Source organism: Lygodium microphyllum, chromosome 28 (genome assembly GCF_053477565.2).
Source record: "Lygodium microphyllum isolate KBCC chromosome 28, Lygodium_microphyllum_v1.1.10, whole genome shotgun sequence".
NCBI lineage: Eukaryota > Viridiplantae > Streptophyta > Polypodiopsida > Schizaeales > Lygodiaceae > Lygodium > Lygodium microphyllum.
In genome coordinates this window covers 46,144,799-46,158,800 of record NC_141162.1, presented here as the reverse complement: position 1 = coordinate 46,158,800, position 14,002 = coordinate 46,144,799, and positions in this window count along the sequence as shown.

The window sequence follows — 14,002 nt, the reverse complement described above, 5'->3', positions numbered from 1 at the left end:
GTAGGTTCTGCATGACTAATAGTTCTTCTTCAAGAAGATTTATACCCACTTTCAGGTGACGTTCAATTCCTTCAATATCCACAAATTCTTTGAAACTAACTTTCTCTTTTAGTGGAGATTTAGCTTGCTTCTTAAGGAAGCTGAAAGGGTATTAAAGAGGTTTAAAATTTGGTTTGGGGATGAGTTACTTCTTGGCTCGAGGACTAGTCTTCGAGGATGCATCCAAGAATGTCACATAAGAGGAACCTTGTGCATTCTGTTTAAGCTATAGAGCTAGGGGTTGTTGGCAAGGTGCATCATCATTATCTTCTTTTAGGAAGGGTAACTTTGGGTGATAAGAGCCACTACTAAAGGAAGGCCTATTCTTCTTAATCCATTTCTTATAGAGGCTTTGCTTATGACATGACTCATCAATTAAACGAAAGGGTACCATAGTCATTCTGTTGAATAGAAAGGGATCTTCTACTTCTGAGACTTCAGAAACTTCTTCCTCATTTCTGCCTTCTACAAGAAAGACAGGATCATGTAGCTCACTTTCATACTCTTCTTCTGCATTATCACATTCATTGTCTTTAGATTTTTTTTCTACCTTTATGGGGGCTCTATAAGAGAAGAATAGACTCTATGTTATGTCCTCTACTTTTGCTTCTATTTGTGCTTCTGTCTATGTCTATGTCTTTGCTCATGTCTCTGTCTCTGGCTTTGTCTCTACGACTACTAGGGAGAACAGTACATCCATGCTTATATCTTGCTATTAGAGGTAATTTCAAAGTCAATTCTGGTTTAGATAGGAGGTATTCACCCTTGACAAAGACTTTTTCTTTCTTCGACAGTTGGCTTACAGTGTTCACTATTAGAGACTGTGCCTCTATTTTTTTGGGAAAGATTTTTTTGGTGGCTTCATCATCTCTAGATCCTTGAAGGAGTCTATTACGACTTCGATGGAAGTAGATACATTGCCTTTTTGTGATCCATACAACTCAACACCACCTTGTTGGGTCCTTTGCCGAGGGTTACTGTACCTTTGAACCAATCCGTCCTTGCTCTCGCTTCAAAGAGTCAAGGTCTTCCCAATAGAAGAGGGTATGAGGTCTCGTATAGGAACTTGGCTTGACCACTAGATATATCTGCCACCACTAATCCCTTCCTGCAAGGGTTGTTTTCATGTATGGGAGAATGCCCAAAGGTTTGATTCTACTTTGGTTTTCTAATCTGATAAGTCACTACATAGGATGCATTTTTTGTAGGACTAGATTCTTCATTATCGCATCCATCATTATGTTCATTGATGAGCCTCCATCAATCAATGCATCTACTATAAAGCATCCTTCAATCCATACGCCAATCTCTCGGGTTCCAAGATCCATGAAGGTATTAGCTACATCCACTTTCTTCATGGGCTCTAAGGCTCTGTTGGACTTGGTTGCCATAGAGAGAGTAATTCTTAGGCCTCTTCTTCTTGTTAGTATGCTTTTGAATTTCTTTCGACAGAGCTAGGAGACAATATCAGCAATTGTTAGAATGTTGAGTTTGGTTTAAAAGTGTCTAGGTCTTTGACCAAGTCATATTATTTAATAGGATCCACATGCTTCTCCAATATCCCCTAGGCAATGGGGCTACGCCCACTTTTATCTTTCCTTTTTCTTCTATGAATGGTAACATTTGTGCATTTTCTCCTTGAGGAGGTACTTTGGCATCCTCTATCTCATTGACTGTTTACTGCAACACTAGCAATAGGAAAAAAGTGAGAAAATAGAAAAATCTGAGAAGCAAGAAAAGGCATAGGGCAGGCATGGAGAAGGCGCCTAGAATAATAATAACTCCAAAAAAAATACAAAGCATGGGAAAAACTGCCAAAAGTCCAAGGCGCAGTCGTCGAAGTTTGGAGGAGTTAAAAGCAAGAAAGCACACCTTTAAATGCAAAGGCGCTCTCAAATCCTTGTAAAAGAGTGCCAGGCTCCCTCCTGTGCAAATTGTAAACTTAGAAGGGCGGTAGGACTAGCTCGGAAGTGAAAGAATGGAGAAAAAGGGGCTAGGCCATGGCCGGCCATGTAAAAATTGAGGATGACCGCCGTGGGAAGTAGAGTATGTATATAAACTTAAAAAGTGAATGAGAAGCTCATTCTTGCGTATGGCAAAAAGCTTCTTCCTCTTCTTCTCTTCTTCTTGCCTTCTTACTTGTGCTTGAGAGAGGGAGTGAGTGAGTGTGAGGGAGTGAGTGTGTGAGAGTGAGGGATCGAGGAGAAGAAGCTCCCCATCTCCTCTCTTCATCTTCTTATCTTCTCTACTCTTCTCTTGTCTCGTGCAGCTATGGTGGATGGAGCTTGTTGGAGAGGGATTGAGGTTTCTTGAGCTTGTCTCAAGGATCGTAGAGCTACTGGCGTGCACGGGAGAGGAGGGTACTCAATCGGGCATCAAGGTAAGATCACTACACCCTATAGGTAGGGAGGGCGCATCGGCTATGTGAGAGGTAGCCATGGCCACTCAGCTTGAAACGCTTGACCAACAAGCGCTCCGTAGGTCTCGAGGGTTGAGCTTGTAGCTCCCTTAATTTTGGTTCCATTGTTGGGATCGATGGAATCAAGCCTTGAGCGCCATGCGTTTCGAATCAAGCATAGAGATAGGGTTTTTAGCCCGAACCAGTGCTTGAGATAGATAGGAGATTTAGGTGGTTCGATCTTCGGAACAAGAAAGTATTTTGGTTTGTTGCTGAGTAGGCAAGTAGGTAAAACAACCTCAGCCATTGTTTTTTATTTTTGTTGCGCTTGGATAAGATTAGGATCAAGGAAATAGGGAAAATATAAGGGTTTTTTGTTGCTGAAAACAGGGAGAAAGGGGCATAAAATCTAAATCTTGAGTGGATGGGTGCAAGAGGGGCAACCATAAGGTTGAAGGAGATTTGAGCAGGGAAATAAGAGGCTCAAAAGGTCAGGGGAGGTCTCATTTTGCAGTCAACATTGAGAGAGAGAGCTTGAGAGAGAGTGTGTGAGTGTAGGTACAGAAGGGGTTCGATCCGGTCGTTTTACTGTTGCCTAGCCATTCTAGGTATTCCTTGATCTTCTCTTAGTTGTGTTTGTTTGATCTGGGAAGTTTGAGCCCAGGACCCCCATGTGTAGCATTCATCACTTGCGTCCTCACAACTACGCCGCGACAAACGTAGTCGGACCATGCTGCAGGTGTCCGATTCCCAGAATCAGACACTCGGACTATTCGACTGTACCAGTTGGACCACCACCTATGGTCCAATCGGATGCACCACCTTAGACTCGGAGCACCTGATTCGATCGGTCCAACTATGCGATTGGACTGTTTGACTCTGCTAGTCGGACCTTGCCACGTGGTAGTAGGATCCATTTTTAGGCTCGGACCCACCCATTCAATTGGACTGCCATTAGAAAATCGGACTAACTCCAGAACCAAGACTAGGATTAGGGACCACCTGGTCCGATCAGATAGTCCCACTTGGACAGTCGGACCACCCAAAATTGGATGGTTCAATTCTAGGAATCGGACCACCAAGGCAGAATATTTTAAAGTGGTGAGTGAGCCACCTCCTCATGCCAAGGTCACTCTGAGCACATCCCCAAACATCTCTGAGTATCTGATTTGGCTCTAGAAGCTAGAAATTGGAGAAACCACATGTGGGCAGCCTAGAGTCAAACTCTAGTAGCAGGCCATGAAAGAGACAAGACTTAGAGCTGAAACTGACCCTCAGATTCCAATCTCGCCTTGACGGGGTGTAGAGTGTGCAGCATAGACCCTAGATAATATGAGAGGGCAGCCAGGAAATGCGCTTAGAGACATATTAGGCTACAAACAAAAGGGGAAAAAGTGAGAACTGCATTGTTCATTTTGCATTCACACCCCATGCTAATTTCATAATTTAAAGTTCACTAAAAGAGAGAAAGCATGATTTGGCACTGCGCACTAGAAAGCACTAAGCACAAGTGTGAATAAAATTGACACAGCTGCTTTCAATAACAAGGAAATCACATAGAATCATAATAATTCAAAGAACCCACCAGTAGGAGCAGACCCTGAGATGTAGTTGGCTGCCATAGAGCCTCGTTAATAGGGCCCTGAAGACCTAGAAGAGTTTGAAGACGACATGATTGAGGGCAAGTCGCTACCCAAGATGATTGGACTGATTGATAACTGGGTGGAGCGAGAGGCTGTAGAAATGTCAGGAGCAGATGCGGACCGAGAGGATGACCAGCTGGACTTGGGAGAGTTCCCAATCGGGTCGACCAATACGACCGGTTAACAAGGACCTCGATCCATGGCAGACCGATCGAGGAAGTAGTTACGAGCCTTGAGGAAGAGAGGAAGGTAGCTAGGAAAGCATTGCAGAGCATCACCATCATGACGCATAACTGCAAGCAAAGGACGAGGAAATTGCGGCAAGACTTAGAGGTGCATAATAAATAATGCATTCTAGCCTTAGCTGGTAAGGCCATGACAGGGCCGAACACAAAGAGGAAGAGGGAGCTAGAGGCAGACTTGATGCTGAGCGATCTTGTCACCAAGCGGCTCATAGACAACATAGCTGCAAAACAAAGTGCAACTGTGCTAGCCACCTCTTTGCTCATAGGTTTAGCAGTCATGCAAGGGGCAAAGAGCCACAACAAGATCCCTACAATGGCCAAGCAGCTAGACAAGTACTAGCCCAAGAACGATCCTTATAGCTTTGTGGAGCAGTTCGAGCAGGTTTGCGAAGCCAACGGTCTCACAAACCTCGCCCAACGCTCGCAAGCTTTCAGGCTTTGCTTGGGTGATAAGGGAAGGATGTGGTACACTAGCGTAGACGGAGCAGAGTGAACGAACTTCAATCGCCTAAAGGATCTCTTCATCAAGAGATTTTCAGAGACAGGGTATTCCGACAACCTCATAGTCCGATTGATAAATGTCAGTCAGAAGGACAAAGAGGACATTAGAGACTACGTCACTAATGTACGTAGCCTGTTTAAGAGAATCCCTACCAACGAACGACCAAATGAGAGAGCGATCTCTACCATTTTTATAAACGGAATCCGTAGCGAGGAACTTTACCAGGCACTGGCAAGCAACTCGAGCTTGTAGAGAGATGTGCTCGCTAGGGTTTTCGATGAGACAATAAGGGTAGATGACCAACTTAGGGAGAGAAGCGCTAGAAGCTCGAATCAAGATGGCTCTACCCAAAGAACCACAGAGAAAGCCACAACCTATAGCGAGAGATCAGCCCTGACATGGAGGATAAGGGCAAGAGCACGGCACAAGACCAAGAGTTGGCCGAAGTTGGGATAGAGCTAGCATAGTTGTAGGAGTTGGTAAAGAGACCCACTAGACCGCATGTCTAGTGTGTGTACTATTGAGGCATCCACATCCGTGCCGAGTGCCAAGATCCAAGATTCAGGCCTTGTGCAAATTGTGGAAGGTTTGGCCATGAAGCAATGCATTGTCGATTTCCAAGAAGATTTCCTTACACACAACAGTATAACTCACCATACTACGGAAATAGGCTGCCTAACTTCTTCGGAAGAGGAGCCCCATTGGTCCTTCCAGCACCTAATGATGCAAACTGACTGTTCCTAGATTAGAGATTAGTCCCAGGGGCATACCTAGACCGCCTAGACCCTTTGTGACACATCCACTGAGTGACGCTCCCATCCACTATGTGGAAGAGCCCAATGACGAGGAGTCATATGTAAACCCTTACATCTCGTATGATGAAGAAGGTAATTTGGTCCTCATGGACTATCAACGAGTGTCGGTGATGGCATTAGGAAGGGGAAGAGGGAGAGGTTTTTTAGGGCCAACCCAAGACCTAGTCACCTTCTGGACTTGTGGTCACCCTGATCACATATCGACACGATGCCCAGAAAAAGAGTAGGCTAATAGGAAGAGAGCTTATCTCAACTGTGCCAAGTGCGGCATCACCCATCTCTTCAGGGAATACCCTATACAAAATCCGTTCTCGAGCTCAGGCAATGTACCATCAGTACCTTTGGGGCTGTTTGGCGTTGAGACATTCGACAGTGAGGATACACCCATCCCACTGCAATGTCGTGACAGGTGCACAAATGCAGCAGGATGGCATATCACTGCCTAGGCCTAACAACCTAGATACTGTCTCAATAGGGAAGAAGAGTCATAGGCGAACAAAGAAGAAAACCAACGCTAAGATCACTCTCAAAATTGATGGAGAGATGATGGTAGTGAGTGGCAGGAAGGTAATTGATGCTAAGACTGAAACCAACGCTCCAAAAACAACAGAGAAAGGGAGTGATAAGGTAGGGGAGTAACCCCACCCGAAGCGCCAATTAGAAGCAATTGAAAAGATCAAGGAGTGGGTAAAGGAAGCCCAAGAGAACCTGAAGGATGCTAAGGCCATCATAGAAGACGGAACTGAGGACTTCTCTAGTGTGAGCACCCTAGTCTCACCCTCTCGACCAAGGTCAAGAGATGCACCTATGCCACGGGTAGCACCACCTAGGAGAAGCTAGGAGCCACGGGCCAACAAAACACCCAAGGCCAATGGCCTAGAGGTGTGGGAATGGAGGAGAGACAAATGATGAGTAACCTCCTCACGACATTAGTAACCACCCCAATAACCCCGAGCCTAGGAGACCTTCTTAGGCAGCATCTGACACTTTGGCTGGAACTGAAGCACTGGGTGGAGGAACCAACTAAGTAGATTGTTGCTGACCTATATGAGCAGGATGCAATCGAGCTTGACGCTGCACTCAGTGCCTAAATCTTTGCATGTAAATGCTTTTTGGGAGGGCACAGAGATGCACGTTGTGCTACCTATCCTAGCCCTAGGAGACATGACGCGAAAAGGAATCATAGACACGGGCGCATGGGTTAGTGTCTTGAGCCACACAGTCTTGTCGTCGAGATTGCTAGGTTCAATATCACACTAGCAGATGGAATGATGGTAAGGACATTCGGAGTTTTAAAGAATTGGCCAATGAAGATTGCAGGTGTCCAGTTCTCTCTACACTTCATTGTTATGGAGGGAATGGACTATGACATCCTGCTAGGTCGACCCTAGATGAGGAATGCACGAGTTATTGAGGACTGGGGAAATGGTCTAGACTTCTTAGGGAATAAGAAGGAAGCACTAAGGGTGGAGATGCATACCTAGAAGACAACAACATTTGATCTATATGCCATCTCAGCCACATTGAGGGGTGACATGCAACAAACTAAATCGTATGGGCCACTAACCAAGTATATCCCTTGCCTTGAGGATGAGCGAGATTGGATGCATGTCCTTGCAACCATCGATCTCCCATTCTCAGACGATGAGGAGTATAAGCAAGCCACACAAGCCATGTGCACGCCAGATGAGGAACACTCAGTACCACTCTACATGATGTCAAGGATTACATGTGGTCAGCTCAAACTTATCACTTTCTGTGTCCCAAATAACAAGCTAGAACTCTAGGAAAACCTAGAGTGTTTGACAGATAGTTTGGAGGGCAATCCTTCCACTAATCTCTTTCCCCTCAGAGACCTCCTATGGGTGAGCACAAGTGGAAGTGGACCAAAGTTCACGACCTGAACTTGCTATATAATTGGGCTCTAGTCAGCGATGATAAAGAGGCTAGAAAGGAGGACCCATGAGATGACGAGCAGTAAGGGAGTGTTAGTTTTGACAATGAATATGAGGATTGTTTCTCCATCAATGAGGAGAGTGAGGAGGAAATGGATATCCTGAAGTACAATACTGATGGAAGAGTGATAGAGCATATAAGAGCAGACTCCAAGCCTCGAGAAAGGAATGCATATGAGATCAAGAGAGGAGTTATGAGATTGGATTGTGATTGCTCTTGGTTGGAACGCATAGGGGTAGTGGACTATAAGTAGGCTGGAATTGCCCAACCACCAGTGGTACATGTGTTTAGGACAGATGCACCTCCTGAACTATGACCACTCGGGGAGACTCCTTCCTCCAATGAGGGCTGTGAGTTCAACTCGGAGTCTAAAGTCAATACGAAGAGCGACTTGAAATACCCATGCCATACAAAACCAAACGCACCAAGGGGACCTTGTCCATCCACTTAAGGCGCAATCGGCTAAAGGAGGGAAGAAAGAAACGAACAAAAGAGTCAGATATAGAACAACAGAAGAAACCATAGGACCTACCCAAATGCTTCACTAAGTTCAAGAAGGGTGACAGAGTGGTGGTCCTGCTAGGAGCAAAGAGGCAGGGCTAGACCAACAAGCCTATTGAAGGACCCACCAAGCTCAAGGAAGTCAACCTGGCAAGGGAAGGTGAGAAGCCTCGACCTGTATTCATAGCAGACGGCCTGACCAAGGATGAGGAGGCTAGCCTTGTTGCTCTCCTACGAGAGTACGTGGACCTGTTTGCATGGTCTCTGGATGAACTTAAGGGAGTCAACCCTAGGGTTGTGACCCACAATATCCCTATGGTCCCTGACGTTGTCCCTATAAAACAATGCCCTTATCCCATGAATCCAAAGCATGCCCATGTAGTAAAAAAGGAGATTGATAACTCATGAGAGCAGGATTCATCTACGAAATAGAGCACACGGACAGGGTATCACCAATAGTGATCATTATGAAGAAAAATAGAAAGATCCGAGTGTGCGTCAACTACAAGAAAGTCAATGCCACTACGAAGAGAGATAACTACCCATTGCCATACAACGAGCACATACTTGAGAGGGTGGCAGGTAAAGAAGCCTATAATTTTCTGGATGGCTTCTCGGGCTACAATCAAGTGCGAGTACACCCTGATGAGACAGGCACAAGAATGCCTTTGATACAGAGTGGGGAATATTCGCCTACATCGTTATGCCCTTTGGGCTAATGATGCACCTGCAACCTTCCAACGCCTGATGTGCATGATCTTCAAAGACATGCTCAGACGTGAGCTAGAGGTGTTTGTGGACGATCTACACATACACTCTAGCTGGGTGGAACACTTAGAGAAACTACGTGCAATCTTTGAGTGGTGTCGACTTTATAATCTCTCGTTGAACCCCTTGAAGTGCTGATTTTGGGTGAAACACGGATGCATCCTAGGGCACCTAGTGTCCAAGAATGACATCACCACTGATTCCTCAAAGATCAGGGTTATTGTCTCGACTTGCCCCCACCCAATAATTATAAGGGTGTTCAGTGCTTCTTAGGTCACATAGGGTACTATCGGTGCCTTGTTTTGAATTATGCACTAATCCCAAGACCATTGTACAAGCTGCTAATTGTATTCGAGTGGACCGAAGAATGCCAATGTGGTTACGAAGAATTGGAAAAGGCTCTTACTGCCACACCCATCTTACGAGCTCTAGATTGGACCAGAATGTTCCATGTGCATATAGATGCATCTAATTTTGCCATTGGAGCTGTTCTGTGCCAATCTAGCGAACATAACCTTGATTACCCAGTGAGATTTGCTAACAAGCAACTCACTAACATGGAGATGAACTATTCCTCTACGGAAAGGGAGGGGTTGGCCATGGTGTTTGCCATTAAGAAATTTAGATATTATCTTTTGGCCACACCCTTCACCTTTCTTGTTGACCATCAAGCATTGCTCTATTTAGTGAACAAGCCTTGCGCTACAGGATGCATTGCATGATGGTTATTGCTTCTTCTAGAGTTTGAATTCTCTGTGGTTGTATGCAAAGGAAAACAACATTACATGGCAGATCACATGTCCCGCATACCCACAGGTGAAGCTGCTGGACAAGGCATAACAGACGACCTTCTAGATGCGCATCTCTTTGGCTTATCCAGTGTTGACAAGGAATTATTCAAGGCTGATTTAATGCCCTACTGGGCTGACGATGTTGTTCACATGCTCAAACACGGTCTACCCGAGAGACCTATTGAGAAGGCCAAGCTTAGGAGGCTTATTGTGAAGATCCAACCCTATCAGCTAATTGCTGGCCAACTCTATAGGTTAGGGCAAGACGGGTTGCTACACAGGTGTGTGTGCAAAAATAAGATGCATGACACGTTGAGAGAGGCACACGCTAGAATCACTGGGGGGCATTTTAGTGGAGACACGACAGCCCGCAAGGTGCTGCAGTCTCAACTGTGGTGGCCCACGCTATTCCGTGATGCAGCTAGATTTTTCAAGCATTATGACGAGTGCCAAAGGACCAAGGTCCCCGTGCAGCAGGACAAAATAGAATTGAGCCCTGTAATAGCACGACAACCTTTCGAGAAATGGGGCATTGACATCATTAGACCCATTAGGCCTATGGCCTAGTATTGGCAGGCTTGATATATCATCGTAGCAATTGACTATTTAATGACATGGGTTGAAGCAAGAGCCACAAGAAAAAATGACCCAAGGACCACAGTGAAGTTCTTATGGGAGCAGGTCATCTCGAGATTCGGTTGCCCTATTGAGATAGTGAGCGACTAGGGCACCCACTTTATCAATGAGGTGATCGCCCATCTGCTCTCAACCTTCTTGATCATCCATAGGAAGTCTTCATCGTACTATCCCCAAGCCAATGGCCAGGCAGAATCAACGAATAAGATCCTGGTCAACGTGCTCACAAAGGTGCTTTCCACTTCTCGAAGCGACTGGGATAACAAGCTATTGGCAACTTTATGGGCCAATCGAACAGCCTATAGAATGACTATGGGACAAACGCCCTTTACGTAGACATACGGAACTGAGGCTATCCTGCCTTTAGAATTTTTTATCAATGGGCAATGTCGAGCTTGAAACACTGGAAGGCGAGGGCATAGGCTTTTTCAATGGCAGTCGCATGAAGAAATACTACCCTCCCACATATCCTTTACATGAGCCCCCTATGATAGAGGCCTCTATCAATGTTTGCATCGCAACCATCACCGAGATAGAGGATGATAAGGAAATTGTTGCTCCACCTTATTTATGAATCACGGTCACATCCCAAAAGACACATTATTTTGATGCTTTGATTGATGAGGGAGCTGACGTCAATATCCTAACCCATGATCATTGGACCCTCATTGCTCAACCACAGTTGCAGCCAACTAATGCTAAACTTAGCCCATTTGGGGGCGTTGGGAAGTGCAAAGTTGTTGTCTCTATTGAGACTGAAAGTTTGCCAATCATCTTCCATGTGTTGCCCAACACGGAGAAGGCAGGCAAGGCATTGCTACTAGGGTGCACTTTCAAAATACAAAACCATTGTTACATCGATTACGACTTGTAGAGTATCCACCTTGCCATAGAAAATGTGGGCATCATGACAACTTTCAGAAAGGGCAGTGCGGGTCCCTTTAAGACCGCCAATCCACCAATAGAGAAGACCATGCCTAAGGCTAAGGAGGGGGGTTGTGATGTGTCACACCCCACTCAGTCCACAAAACACCACCCCACTAAACCCACTCCTAAGGTTAAGCAACCTACATTTCAATGGGTACCTAAACATCAAGGAAAGTCTTCCCACAATAAGCAAATGCAACCCCGCAGACCTAGGAACTCTCATGCACAGCCTAGAAAGCAGCCTAGATGCCAAAGCCATAAATGCACCCTTAAGCCACGATGGGTCTTCATAACCCTATTACGTGCTCAAGGACACTATGAGGGAAACAACTGGATCTGGGTGCCCAAGTCATTAGTCCTTAAGAATAAACCCCTTACACAGCTTGCAGCCACACTTCCTTCAAGCAGTGTGTTCACTAAACACCCAGCCATACTTAAGACCCATATATCGGCCAAATCCGCAACCCATTGGATCTAAACCAATCACTACTGATGTGAGAGCAAAGTCTCTAGAGACTCAACCAATCAGCCCCGTGCATCCTGAACCCACTATGTCTCTTGAGATCTCACAAACCCATCAACTTACGTAGTAGTTAGATGTCCTGCAATCATCTAATGCGACCAACTCTTGCATGCTCAAAGTAGCTCACAATGAAGGTTGCATGTCTTCCAAGCCGTAGGACACACAACTAACCTTCCAAGTGGATGCTCATCCCAAGGAGCAATCTAGCGGAACATCATCGCTAATGTATCCATCTAGTTTTCTTCCACCGCAGCCACCAGCAAGTCTTAGGCCTTCATATCAGTGATGCGCATTTCTTGCTATGGCCAAGGACCTTGCTGCTAATTCAGGTGATGACTTGGTTACTTGCATTAAAATGTTGGACAGCACATTCACGACCTTTACCCGAAGTTATGAGCGGCTAGACCTTGGCCTTCTTGATGAATCACTTGCTTCTGAAGTCCGTGCTTTACCATGCACCTGGGAAGAGTATGAGCTCATGACCATCAAATTCCCCAAGGTTGTAGCTGAGCTTATTGCTAGTGGTGAAGTCTCAAAGGAGCAAGCAATCATCGGCAGGATGCTAACCTCATATCGAAAGCCTGTTGGCTCTACACCAATGCAAGAGCTTGAAGAGCTCATGAGTCTTGCAAACTCTACCTCTTCATTCTTACAGCAATGGTACGCCTTACGCCTCCAATGGGAGCAGAAAGGTTGCCAAATTATGAGGAATGCCGAGCAGAGATGCACAATCAAGGCTGCAGAATATGACCCCACGTACGTAGCTCCTACTTTTTTTAGGGTTATGGCCATCCTGCGTAACAAACTGCTTGACGACCATTTTTTGGCCCATCCTTACATTGACCAAGTCCTTACAAAAGAAGAGCCACACGTTACTAGCCGCCTCAAATCTAGCAATGTGCTACACGATGTCCTAACGTATATCACACAAGCATTCATTAGACTGCATGAACTTGACCCTCATGCACAATTGGAATGAAATCCAAATTTCTACCAGTGGCTATTGTAAAATTAAACACACCACGCTGTGCTTTAACGCCCTTGCCTCGTCCTATTCAATCCTAGGAAGGATTTTCATCTTTCCACGAGGGGGAGGGGGTAATGTGATTAGGAAAACATAACACAAAGGAAAAACATAATGAAGAGTTGAACTATGCATAAAAACTTAAGAGCAAAGTGCACTTGGAAAATTCATGTCTTTTCTTTCAGTTTGTTATTTCTCAAATTTCACGTTCTCGTGCAGCTTTTTTAATTGTTCAATTCTTTCATAATGCCATAATTCAGTCTTGCCTACCCTATTAGTACTAATTATGGGTAATGTTGCATGGCAGGTACCCACAATGGCAGGACAGGAAAAAGGCAGTAAGCTTCCGTTCACGGAAGAAGAACAAGCCAAGTATGGGATAGGTGTGGAGACACGAGGATTTAATCAATTCACCTTCAAGCACACTCTAAACCTGGACGAAGCCATCCTAAAGGAGCCAGCAGTAAAGCAGCTGGTGGACAAGTGTACTCTCCGGAAGTATGTGGAGAAAGCTGGACAAGTGGTGGATTACAGTGCTTGCACAAAGTTCTTGAGGAGTTTTGGTGCTCGTAGGAACTGTGGCACAGTGACAGCAAGAAGAGGGGATGTTGCCCACCAGATGGAGGTACCACTTAACGCTAAAGTGGTGGAGAAGGCCCTTGGATTGGCCCCCAAGGCTGTGAAGCATCATAGAAGAGACATATATATCATGCTAGGGATGAACAGGAGTGAGGTGCACACAGTGGATGGAGTAAGTTTGGCAGACATCCCAAACCCAGAAGTAAAGATGCAAGCAAAGATGGTCCACGCCCTCTTCTTAGGACAAAGATACAATGCTTTGATGAATAGGATCAGTGTCCCCATGTTGGAAAGCATAGCGATAGGGTCCCGTGAGGAAGTGGATTGGAACGTGTTCGTCATAAAGACCATCAAGATAGTAGTAAAGGCCCTTGCTACGGGTGCAACAGTAGCTGGAGGAGAGTCCCCATCCTCTATAATGAGATCAACCCATAAGAAGTCCTCTGCCAAGGCTTCTACAATTAGATTTGGTGGTTTACTGACGTCCATTATTCACGAGGCCACCAAGGAAGTAGGGGGAATTGAGGAGATAGTAGCACCCTCCTAGCCACTACACCATGAGGAAGACAGATCCAGTGAATGCACCATTACTGACAGAGAAGAGCCTGAAGCACCATCCACTCAAGATGAAGCTAGGGCATAAGGAAAGGCAAAG